Source organism: Gopherus flavomarginatus, chromosome 3 (genome assembly GCF_025201925.1).
Source record: "Gopherus flavomarginatus isolate rGopFla2 chromosome 3, rGopFla2.mat.asm, whole genome shotgun sequence".
NCBI lineage: Eukaryota > Metazoa > Chordata > Testudines > Testudinidae > Gopherus > Gopherus flavomarginatus.
The window spans coordinates 255,025,105-255,038,115 of NC_066619.1; the positions used below are offsets into that span (position 1 = coordinate 255,025,105).

The 13,011-nt window shown below is 41.2% G+C and overlaps 1 protein-coding gene across 2 annotated transcripts in view; it reads left to right on the top strand.

Annotated features, from left to right (window-relative positions):
- Positions 1 to 13,011, top strand: part of LDB2 (LIM domain binding 2) — a 513,042-nt gene that overhangs the window by 166,786 nt on the left and 333,245 nt on the right. Inside the window, exon 1 of one of the 2 annotated variants that reach the window (XM_050947881.1) lies at positions 8,537 to 8,555. The exons of the other annotated variant lie outside the window; for it this stretch is intronic. The gene's annotated coding sequence lies outside the window, so the exon portion shown is untranslated. Of the gene's footprint in view, positions 1 to 8,536; positions 8,556 to 13,011 lie in introns of those variants that run through there. 2 annotated transcript variants of the gene reach the window in all.

A 13,011-nucleotide genomic window follows, 5' to 3' on the forward strand; every position in this document is an offset into this window, starting at 1 on the left:
TTTCAGGGAGCACTCGGTGTGCCAATCAGTGCAGTGTTCATAATGTAACATGCAATAGTTATGTGATTATATAGTGGATCCTTAATTTTGTATTCAATATCCTGATAAGTAAAGCTAAAATGTTTGCAACTTTAGTGGCCTATGATTAGTTAAAAATGAAATGAAGCCATTGCAGTAATTAATGAATGAATACAAAAGGAGTAGAGAGCTCCACCATGTAAAATTGATCTTTGTATGGATCTTGCCTACTGTTACATTTATCTATCAGTAGATGATCCAGAGTTCTTTTTTTGAGTAGAAGCCTGATCCATAGACTATTGATGTCAATAGTAAGACTCCTATTGTCTTCAGTAAGCTTTGGAACAGGTCCTACGAGAGGAGAAGGCACCAAAAATGCAGCAAGAGATGGGGAAATTGTGCAACAGAGACCTGATCTGTGGGAGTCTTTTGTCTGACTTTAGTGGCAGTTGGGTTGAGCTCTAAGTGCACATGTATGTGATGGGTGATACTGTCCTATCTGTTAAACCTTATCGCTGAAGAGTTTCTCTTGAACTGGTAAGACAGAATTAGAGAAGAACAAAGTGACCAGTAAACTAATTTAGAAAGATTTGTAGAATATTTACAAGATAATACAATAAATAAATAGCAATAAAATGGATCAGCATCTTTAACTTTGCCAAGAACTGAAGTGCACAGATTAAATAGACTCAAGTCTTTCTATCGGGTCAGCAATCTGAGCAGTTACTCCAAAGTGAATGAGGTAAATACTTTCTTGTGATGTGGTGTTCACTTCATGGACTATACTTTTGTAGGTCAGTTGGTTAATGATCCTGACAGAATGAGGTATGTAATCATCTGAAAGGTACAAATAATGAGAGAATATGATGCTGTGCTGCTGTTTGGGGGAAAACATATGCTTTACCTCCAGTTAGACTCCTTTTGGTCATCTGAATTCTGAGAAGATAACTGTATTCTTTTTAGCTTTGGGGTTTTTGTGTTGTGTGTTGGAGTGGATAGAGAGAGACTAGAAACAGAAATATCAAGATATACAGAAAGGGCTGTTTTCAGGTTGTTTTTGGCATAGCCAAAATATAGTAGGAACAGCTTCTCCTACAATACTTCAAAATTAGGTTTCTCATGAGATGATAGTTTATTCCTACCTTTTAGGCAAAGCAGAGTCTATTCTTGTGTATCATTTTGAACTTTTTTGATCATCCTTCTAGCACAAATCATTTCTGTAAGTTTGATCTTATGAGATTTGCAGTTTCCAGACCAAAGATGTTTGGATAAGTTTTTAAATAAACTTCTGTCTTGAACTCCGCTGTACCACCAAACATTAGAATGTTTGCCAACCACTATTGGAATGCTGGTTGTAAGCATTAGCTGATAAACTGATATTCAGACTGCTTACAGCAGTTCTGAAACCAGCTGTGTGCTCTGTTTTACAGGGAGGCAGCAAAGTTGACAACATGTTCATAAGCAGTCAAGAGAAGCAAAAACATCAATAGACATAGAGAATACGAACAATTCACATATCCTGGCATATGTGGTCAGTATTTAACCTTTTAGTTCCTGAAGGGAGGCAGCATGGTCTAGCGGCTAGGACACTGTTACACTGGATAAGTCACTTTACCTCTTTGTGCCTCAATTTTTAATATTCACATAAGGTGATAGTGGCACTAACATTCATTTGTGAAGAGCTTTAAGATCTATGGATGGAAGTAGCTTTATGAGAGAATTATTGTTGTTTGTGTCATAGAGTTAACAATTTCTCCTTGAAATGCTTGCTGAATGGACTCACCTTATTTCTACTTGACTTTTATTGACGTTATAAAATTCCTTACTTTTTCAGAGTGTTTTGGTCCATAGTTGGAATACCTGAAATGAGGGACTCTCTTGTTGGAGATATGGTGATCATTTCAAACCAGAACTTGTATGTAGAAAGGCTTTTTACTGGGGAAACGAGACTTAATTGTCTTTTTCTTTTTTAAATGAGGGCCTGATTTATATCCAATTTTAAAGCATCACTAATGGATTTGCTTGAGGTTACTTAGTGAATGAGTGGTTGGAGAGATTTTCATCAAGGATTCTCCTGACTACTGTCATAAACAGATAGCTAAGGGTTAATGTCTCTTACACCTGGAAAGAGGTAACCTGAAGCACCTGACCAGAGGACCAATCAGGAAACAAGACTTTTCCAAATCTGGGTGGAGGGTTTTTTTGTGTGTGAGTCCTTTGTTCTTGGTCTTCTGCCTGCACTCTCTTGGCTATGAGGGGGTTTCTATTTCCTGCTTTCTAATCTTCTGTTTCCAAGTTGTGAGTACAGAGATCATAAAAACAATAGGGGTTATTGGTTTTTTCTTTTGTATTTACATGTCTATAGTTGCTGGAGTGCTTTGAATTGTATTCTTTTTGAATAAGGCTGTTTATTCAATATTCTTTTAAGCAAATGACCCTGTATTTGTCACCTTAATACAGAGAGACCATTTTTATGTACTTTTTCTTTCTTTTTATATAAAGCTTTCTTTTTAAGACCTTTTGGAGTTTTTTCTTTAGTGGGGGACTTCAGGGAATTGAGTCTGTGCTCACCAGGGAATTGGTGGGAGGAAGAAGTCAGGGGGAAATCTGTGTGTGTTAGATTTACTAGCCTGACTTTGCATTCCCTCTGGGTGAAGAGGGAAGTGCTTGTGTTTCCAGGACGAAATAGAGAGGGTGGACTCCCTCTGTTTAGATTCACGGAGTTTGCTTCTGTGTATCTCTCCAGGAACACCTGGAGGGGGGAAGGGAAAAGGTTTATTTCCCTTTGTTGTGAAACTCAAGGGATTTGGGTCTTGGGGTCCCCAGGGAAGGTTTTTGGGGGGACCAGAGTGCCCCAAAACACTCTAATTTTTTGGGTGGTGGCAGCTTTACCAGGTCCAAGCTGGTAACTAAGCTTGGAGGTTTTCATGCTAACCCCCATATTTTGGACGCTAAGGTCCAAATCTGGGACTAGGTTTATGACAACTACACTTCCATATTTTTAACAAGTTTTGTTAACTGTGTGGAACATCAAACTTCTGTTTGAAAAGTTCTATAAATTCTCCATTTCACTTTCAGAAACCAGTGTATGATAGTAAGACACAGAAGGCCGCCAAGGATTAGCACATAAAGCACTGGGAGGTAGACTTTTGTCTTGTTTGTACCATACTTCTGACTGATCTAACAAGGTTTTAGAGCTGATCTGTATGTATACATTGAAAGAACTGTGTCACTCAGTAGACTTGCCATGCAATGCCTTGGAGGGATTCAAATACCAGTGCATATATGTGTATGATGCATCCTAGCCCATTACTATTGAAAGGCAACAGAGGAAAGAGACTAGAAATGTCTCAGAAGCAAGAGGAAAAAATGTGTAAAGGTTAAACTCGGTGCTAAAATCATTGACATTTGAACAGCATAGATGTAAAAGAAACATGAAAGCATAAGACATTAACTATGGGCATTGTACTGGAAATGTTATCATTTTAATAACTAATGCTGATTCACAGCATGCCTGTTTTTTTCTTAAGTAAAAATGCTTTTTCTTGGTGGGTATATTTATAGACAGTATATATCTAGAAACAGATAATGTACAATACATACACACATATACCCTTATGGCATGTAAAATAAATGAATGTCATGAGACCCTTAATATTAGGGGGCCAGAATTAATGTGCTGCATGCAATATGTTCGAACATTATTTTTGTCCTGTGAATTATGTGCATCGTCAGCACCTAGAATATGATTGACCCTATGTAAATATCATAGATAGACTGATTGTTAAAATACTTTCTACCTTATGTACACATATGGCCATTTCTCCGGTTTTCTTTCAGACTGACTGAGCATGAAATGTTTTTAAAGGAAATCAAATCAAAGAAGTTTGCAAAAGATGTGATGAGGACCTTTATGTTTGAATTTGAAAGTGATATTTGGATATGGGAATAGATTGATTTTAAAAATAGCCAAAATCCAAGAGAATTAAGGGAAAAGGCTAATAGTGCATTGTGAAGCTTCAGACAATACATTTCTAATTTTCATAAAATGCATTTGAACTCCCCTATGTTAAATATTGTCCATGAGTTGCAGAAAAAAATACAACTTCCCAATACCCCATAAAACGTATAGATATATACAATAAATTTTAAAGCTAACACTGGAGTGTTGGAAGCATCAGATTTCATTGTTTAAACCAGGGGTCTCAAACACACGGCTCACAGGACTCTTGCGTGTGGCCCGCCAAGCTCCCTGCGCCCCCCTGCCACCTCTCTGCCTACCTGCGGGATTGCCCCCTGTGGCATTGCAAGCCCCACGCCACTGTCTGAAACAGCTGGCAGCATGCTCCTTCAGGCTGGGGGGGGAAGGGGGAAGGCGGCAGAGAGCTACTGCATTGCCTCCTTCCAGGCACCCCCCCCCCACAGCTCCCATTGGCCAGGAACAGGAAACCACGGCCAATAGGAGCTTCGTGGGAGGTACCTAGAGGAGTGGCAAGAGCAGTGCACGCGCAGAACTCTGAGCCCCTCCCCCTCCCCCTCCCCCAGGGGCTGCACAGACACAGTTCCAGCTGCTTCCTGGAAGGGAGAAGCGCAGGGTCGGGGGCCAGGGCAAGCAGGCAGGCAGGGAGCCTGGTCTGGCCCCTGGCCCAGTGCCGCTGCCACCCCGGAGCCGCTCTAAGTAAGTGGTGCCAGGCTGGAGCCCACACCCTGCACCCCAACTCCCTGCCCTGAGCCCTCTGCTACATCCCACAACCCTCCTGCACCCCAACCACCTGCCCTGAGCCCCCTGCCACATCCCATACCCCCCTACACCCCAACTCCCTGCCCTGAGCCCCCTGCTGCATCCAGCACCCCTCCTAAACTCCCTGCCCTGAGCCCCCTGCCGCACCCCTCACCTTCTTGCATCCCACCCATCAATGCCTTGCCCTGAGCCCCCTGCACACCCTGCATACCACCTGCACCCCCTGGGGACAGCGTTGGGGTGGGGACTTTGGGGAAGGGGTTGGGTTGGAGCAGGGAAGGGGTGGAAAGAGGTGGGGCAGGGGTGGGGCTTAATGGAAGGGGTGGAGTGAGGGCAGGGCCAGAGGCAGCAGGCGGGGGTGTCAGTGATGTGGCCCTCGGTTCAATGCACTAGTCCTCATGTGGCCCTCATGGTCATTTGAGTTTGAGACCCTTAGTTTAAATCAATGACTGATGAGACTCAGTGGGTGTGTGTCGTTGTGCGTTTGGCCAGTACTAAGTAGGAAAGATCAGAAAGGAAGTAAAATAAGTTCCGTAAATTTTATCTCAGTCCCCAATAAACCTTTTGAAATATCATAGAAATAATTGCCACTGTTAAGTTAACTTGGCGTTACCAATGCCATTAGTAATTGGCAGGATACTTGCTAGCTACACAGATTCAAATCCCTCCTGGAACCCACTACTCCTGTGAGATACACAACAGTAAACATCAATAAAATGCCCTGACCACCCCCTTATACATCACATGCACTTGTATGCACACACACAGGTTTGTATAACTTTTTTTGTAAAGACGTAAGTAAGCACCTTTGTCTTGGTCTCCCAGTATGTTTCTGTCTAGTCTTTAGCTTTCAGACTGTCCTACGTGGGACATGTGTCCATTTGTGTTTTTTTACTGAGCTGAGCACACTGTAAATACTTAACAATTAATAAAAAAACTATTAAAACTGGGCATGCACATCTGCATGTTCGAAATCTTCCAAAAATTTGGCCTCAATTATGTATTTGGAAATGCTATTTGTGATCGTGTTTCCTTTCTTGGAGTATCATTTTTAGCCACAAAGATTGATGTCTGATATGGATGATCAGTGGTACAGTGTTTATTTTCAAAAACAAACTGCTGCATATACTTAAGGGTATATGTACGGGCAATATTAAGGAATAATGTATTTGTATTGAAAGTATGCTTTATGGACTTGGAATAGAAATTGGTCACCAGGAGGTGATGCGTCTTGGCGATGACCCACTTCAGCAAAAGGGAGCTGTTACCCCTCCCTAGTCAACTGACAAAATATTGCACGGTTCTAGTGTGTACCCTTCACAACATCCCAGAACAATCAATGGAAAACCATCAGAGACCACAACAAACAATCAAAGGTAGAGAGGAAACTCTACAACAAGGCTGGGGTTCACCCTGCCTGTGAATAGAAACAAGACTGTTTTCAATATAACAGGTAACACCACAGTATTCAGTGGGTGACAGATGGACTGTGCCTGGAATGGTAGTCCAAACATATGTGTCATGACCAGAGAAAAGAAGTGCTTAGAAAAAACACATGAATGGGTTACCCCAGGGGTCTGTTCTAGTCCCAACCTTTTACAATCTATACATCAATGTCCTGGCACCAACCTGGTCATGGAAGATCATCTTTGCAGATGACATCTACTGTGGGCTACAGGCTCTAACTTTCTCTAAGCTGGAGAAGACCCTGAGTGATGATGTTGCAAAGCTGGCCGACTACTGCAAGACATGGCACCTTCAGCCTAGCACCAGCAAGACAGTCTCTAGCACAATCTACCTCCACCATGCCAATGCTAAGTGGGAACTAAACATCATAATGAATGGCCAGAGGCTGAAACATGAAGCGTACTCAGTTTACTTAGGTGTGACCCTTAAGGACAAAGCATGCAACAACCATCTTAGCAAACTTGCAGGTTCTTCATGGGGAGTAGATGCTCCAACTCTAAGGACCACATGCCTTGCCATCTCATACTCAATAGCAGAGTACGGTGTGCTAGTATAGAGTGTGTTGGCACACACCAAACTTGTTAACGTGCAACTCAACTCAACAATGCACATCATCACAGGAGCTATTCAACCGATTCATCTTCCATGGCTTCCAGTTCTAAGCCATACGTCTCTGCCTTTCATCAGGGGGGAGATTGCAGCTGACAAGTTGCTTGAGAAGGCAAGTGCCATCCCAAGTTTGCCCTTGTTCAGCTACCTGTTTAGCCCACCAGCTACACATCTTTCATCACGACACTCACTATGGTCAAGGCTGCCACACCAGATGTGACAGTGAAGTCCCGGTGGGAAGACTGGTGCTTAACATCAACAACACATCAGTTCCTTGTCATAGACCCTACAGCTTGCCTGCCCGGCTTTGACTTGCCATGTTGTCAGTGCGCCCTCCTTAACCAATTCCAGACTGGGCAAGGCCTTGTGCAGTCAGCCAGCACCATTGGGGTCTTCGAGATAATCCAAACTGCAGCTGTGAGACAGATCAAACAATGATGCACATTGTTGAGGAGTGGCTTCTAATCAGAGTGGGCGCTGAGAACTCCATTTGGCCACTAAGAACGCTATTGCTTGGCTCGGTGAATATGCAAACGTTAAATAAATAAATAATAGGACAGAGTGTAGGGAAAGGCACTCTAGATCCATTCACTGGTGAAAACTGCTGGTGGTGGGGGGTGAAGGGGTTGCTTTGATGAAGGTTTGGGTCCTGGTTCTTGAGAAACCATCCAACACTCAACGAACTAAACTTTGGGGGGTCGGGGGGAGAAATCTACTTAATTAGACAGAAAAGGTAACTGACAGGTTCCCCCTGGGGTGACACTTGGAACCCCTCAGGAGTTTCCAGGTGTGTTGTAGGGAGAATGATTGTCCCCCTTACAGATTTTATTCCCAGTTGCTGGAAAGCTCTTTTGCTGTGACCTGGATCAAACAGTTCCCATTGTGCAGTGCTATTTCTGACACGTTTCTACTGTACACAGTTCCTGGGGTAATCCTTGTGCTTGCGTGCATTTCCTCAATAAGCCATTAAGATTGTTTGGCCTTTTTACTGTTGTACCTGAAAGGCTGCTTGTGGGTGTTTTCAACCTCACAACATGTTTCAGTAACACATACATAGCCAAACTTCATAACCTCACACACGATGGTAGCACACACAATCCAACGAGAAATGAATGTCTAGCAGATCACTTTGAGTGATACCTCATAAGGCATACTTTATACAAAACATATCCTAATTACATGACAGTGGTGAATATTGGGGTGCCAGGGGTGTCACGGTAGCTATTGATAAGTATAGACCCAGATTCATAGTTTATGATTTTGGTTTGTATTGTAACCATTTATTTCCATCACACTCTCCTCTTTCCAGTTAAATCTTTATTCTCTCTTATTCTACTTCTGTGTAATTGTAAGTGCTCACAAGTACTGTGTGGTTTACAGGACTGATGATTTAAGGTAAAACTGGTAAACTGGGATACACGAGTGCAGAGGATATGGAATTGCTGTAAGTATCCAGTGTCGGGCTGCATATCATAGGGGTATGATTCAAAGGGACTCGGGGACTGCAGTGCATCTGTTACTAGCCAGAAACAGGAAGTAAGGGCTGGCATAAGCCCTCAGGAGAGTGCTTGAGTGGCTGGAAGGCTGGCAGTGCCAGGGAGATGACACCCCACTACAGCAAGAAAGGCTCCCTCTCTCTCTAGAGGCAGGCGATAACAAGGTGACCCAGAGTCCTGAGTACCCTGAGCACTGTCACACCACCCATTTCTGAATTCATCAGGTAAGTATTTCCATCCTAGCATCTGACAGATTTGGGTTCCGAAAGTTTCAAATATCATGCTGTTCATTAGCTGGAATTCAATTTCCTGTGCCTCGGCACTACCGTTTTGTTTCGGTGCACAGTGTGTGCATATTAATTAGAAACAACGATAACAAAGTTTTGCTAAAAAAGAAGGGTGTGTAAATAAAAGTTGCCTGGGGCAAAGCTGTGTTTTGGACAGTTATATAACTATGTACAGTGCTCTTCAGTTAAACCATAAAAATAAAGTAGATTTACCATAGCAACCGAAGCAAGTCTGTGTTACATTTTATATCTCTGAGATACTTGGAACCTTACTAAGAAAACACACTGGAATCAAATGTGAACTCGTGTGCCTTCCCCATGTTTGAAGGGAAGACCTTGTTTCTTATTTCCATGCCAGTATTTAATGCTCCCTTTGTTATCAGAGTTGTTTTGTTCTCTGTGCATTGTTGCACTTGCACTCGTCCTTTGCCTGAGATGCAAGAGGCAGCTGAAATGTCTGTTCTGAGACATTGTGTTGCTGCTGTGCGAGTGCAGCAAATGGTGGCTATTAAGCTATTGTGATTTTTTTTTTAATGGAGTGCTTGAATAAATTCCACGTGTGAACATACAGGCATCTATAGGCAAAACAATTCTGTAGCTCCATGCCTTTTACATAAAACTATACATTGTGCTTGAAAGAATCCTAGTCACAAAAAGGTATGTAATTGTCTGAGAGATTTTATTTTTCTTTCCCTGTTCTTATTAGTTCTCTCTGGATTAGAGGATACAACATGTCTATACATTAAAAAATAATTTTGTTATGAATCTTTTAAGTCCACATCAGTGTATGTATTTGTATCAGTAGGGGAAGACAAGCGAGGTGTTGGTGGATCCATTAGTGCCTTATGCATTTCTGTCCTTTAGGGGTAGTAAATTAGGATTTTATTCCACTTTTTGATAGAAACCATTTTTCGTCTGTCTGATCTGTCCCTGCTCTTGGTGAAGTAATTACAAATTCTCTCATCAAGACAATCTGGAGAATAAACTAGCTTTTCTCCCCATACTATTTATAGTACCTTTGTCTGAATCTCTTCTGGAGAATGGGGCTCTCACAGTAACATGGCCAGCTCTTAAGCCAGGATCGAGTTGGATAGCATGTAATAAATATTTTGGATCTTTTTTCTGGAGATTCAGAGCCCTTGACAAAAGTTAAAGGAGTCTTACAACAACGATGGGAGGAATGGAAGTGGGTAATCTGAGGGATAGAGAGTTTGTGCCTGCCAAAGGTCACACAATGAGTAGTTGACAGAGCAGCATATAGGCTCACTGATGTTTGTGGTGTTAAACTAATTCTGGCATGGTATTGTTGGTCCAGGTCCTGATGCATTTTACAAAATGTGTCCCTGTGACCCTTATGGAAACTCTACCCTTCACCCATATCTTTATCAGATGTTCTTATTTCATTGCCAAGGTTGCTTCAGTACAACTCACATTATGTTCTAGGATTTGAAGTGATGTCTGCTCTGCACAAAACTTCAGCCTACTAATGGCAATGTGGGTTTCACATTCTTATCTGAGGATAGAACTTGGCTCTTGGCTAGAACCTCACCATGCTTGATTAGCATGGACGCATGAAACTTACTAGAACACATCAAAAATGTTTTGATGGAATGTTTATTTGTAAGAAAATGCTGATTTGTCTAAATCAAAACTCTGCGCTGTAATGTGTTGATTTGATAAATTTTTGTTTAAAAACATTTTAAATTAAGCATTGCAACAAGATCTGTTTTGGCCTTATCCAAATTGAACATTTCAGTTTTTCATATTGAAATGACTTTTTGTTTTCAGTCTTATTATGTCTTATAGTTACAAATGTAATTCTGATTTCTATCAAAATGAAATGTTTTGATTGACCCAAAATTTAATTTTATGGGAAATGTCAAAAAATTGTTTTCATTTTGATTTGGAAAAAAAATAAATTTTGAAATCGCCAAATTTCCTGCACAACAAAAATTCTCAGTTCTGACCAGCTCTTATTGTTACCTATCAGATGTCTTCTCCAGTGGCATAACTCAGAAATCTATCCAGTGTTGCTCCCATTAATCACTTCTACATTAGCATCTCCAGCTTTTGTTAAAGTTAAGCAAAACGAACAAATGAAATATGAATTTTCAGTAGCTTACATACAGCTGGAATTCAAAAACAATTACTACTTTCCTTCCTTTTCTCATCTTGGAATTCATCATGCAGCGGCAATTTGAAATTTACAATTCAGATATTTAACATTCTTCAAGGAGCACATTATCATTTGAAAACCTTGTTAAGAGAAATGTCTGTGCTAAAAACTGGAGCTATCTTTTTGTAAGGAGACCTCAGTCATTTACATTTCAGTTCAGCTTCCCATCTTCTGCTAAATAACTCTGACATATTCTTCAGATGCAAATTATTTTCTGAAAGTTACTCAAATTAGATATTTGCCTAAAAGAATTTTAATGTGATAACTCAGGCATCCTGTTCTATCCTCTCATTGCACCTTTCCAGGAAATGCAGAATGTAGATTGGGGGTAATGGGATTTCAGTATTGAAAATAATGACTTCTGCTAGTTAGTAGAGACAGGTGAACCTCAAAAGAGATAAGCACCCCAAAATCTGAAACTGACACCTTACGAGTTTGTTTTTTTTTTTTTAAATTTGCATGGTGCTCTCAAATACAGTTTTGGTGATGAGCTCTATTGTAGGAAAATAGCACCTCAGGGGATTTTCAAAAGTACCTAATCGGAGTAGGCATCTAATTCTTGTTAATTTGAATGGGAGTTAGGTCCCTAACCTGCTTAGTGTAAATTCCAGTTGGCTCCTCCCTGCACCTTTAGATGGCTAAATACCTATGTAAATCAGGCCCTCATTTATTATTATTTAATATCTATATTGCAGGAGTGTTTAGAGTCACCAGTCAGGATCCTGCCCTCCTTGTGGCATGCACTGTGCACACACACAGGCTCTGTCTCGAAAATTTTGCAGTCTATGAACGTTTGAACCAAGCTCTAGGACTTGCATCATTTGGAACAGAAGTCTTGGGAGAAAGACTTCCTTGTAAAATTTCAAGTTCCTCTCGATTCTGGTTGGTCAGCAAAAGCCTTTCTTGTGACACATCAGCATTCCAGTGCTGACCAGACCCCCAAATTGGGTAAAAATGTAAAATAATGGGGGTAATTGGAAGAGAGGAATTTAACCACATTTTTTTTGAAGTGTCTGCGTTCAGTTTGGGGCAAAGGTTTTGTGTGATGGGGAGGTGGTTCTTAATTGGTCTGGACTGTTTTTTCACTCTATACCAGTTAAATGGTATATTTTGAAAATGGGGAAGGGAAAAATATGCACATAGCAGACACAATTTAATACCATCTTTTTGTGTGTTCCCATATGCACACTGCAAATCATGTACTTTCAGTCTAGGGGACTTACTTTAGATTAAGAAAAGTAACAGAGAGAGAGCAAGTATAAAATATCTGAGTGAGGAAGTAGAGTGTCACTTTGTAAGCTCTTGTACTGCCTCATAGCCCTGTCCCTCCCTATCCCAACACATGTGTAGGCATATTTTCAATTTAAGGTGCAGAACACAGAAAAGAATATCATAGTTACTGTGGTGGGGTGCATAGACTACATGGCCAAGAAAGGTGTCAGAGAGGCCCTGGTGGAGGGACTAGCTCCACCACTCCAGCCCTGTCAATCTTGCATGATAAGGAGGAGGCCTATAAAGGGGAGGAAACTGCAGTGTGTAGGGGAGCAGCCGGAGCGCTCTAAAAAGCAGGAGGAGGAGCCAGGACACCTTCCCTGCGATCCTGAGGAGAGTACAGTGGGCTGCCAGGGGAAAATGGACAGGCGTGTAAGGTCTGAGGTCGTCTTCTGCAGTAAAAACAGCAGCCATGAGCTAAGTTGAAGAGAGTCACATCCTCATGTTCCATATAAATTGCATCAAAACAATGTAATATTGGGCTGTTAAGAAGGCACCCCTGTCCTAATGGTAGCCACCAACACCAGATAAAGAAACAGATCTTAAGATGGTTAAAGAAAACTTTGTTTGATAGCATTCTGTCTGACAAGAAACCAATTAACAGTTGTGACTGTGAAATCTATACTTCCATTGTTTTGCCTCTATGGTCCCTGCTTCTCTACTGTTTATCTGTATGGTCTCTGTCTGGTTCTTTAATTATTTCTGTCTGTTGTAGAACTAATTTTGCAAGATTTAAATCAACGAAAGTGATCAGGCATAATTGGTTAAAGAATTGATTCATAATGTGCTAAGAATGGTTACAGAATTGTTTTGTAATGGGCTAGAATTGGTGAAAAATACTGTTTTATAGTGCTTTAGTTTAAAATGATTGGTTAAGGTATAGCTACATAGGACCCAAGTTTTAACTGTATAAACTGGGCTCCAAAAGGAAGTTCTTTGGAACCT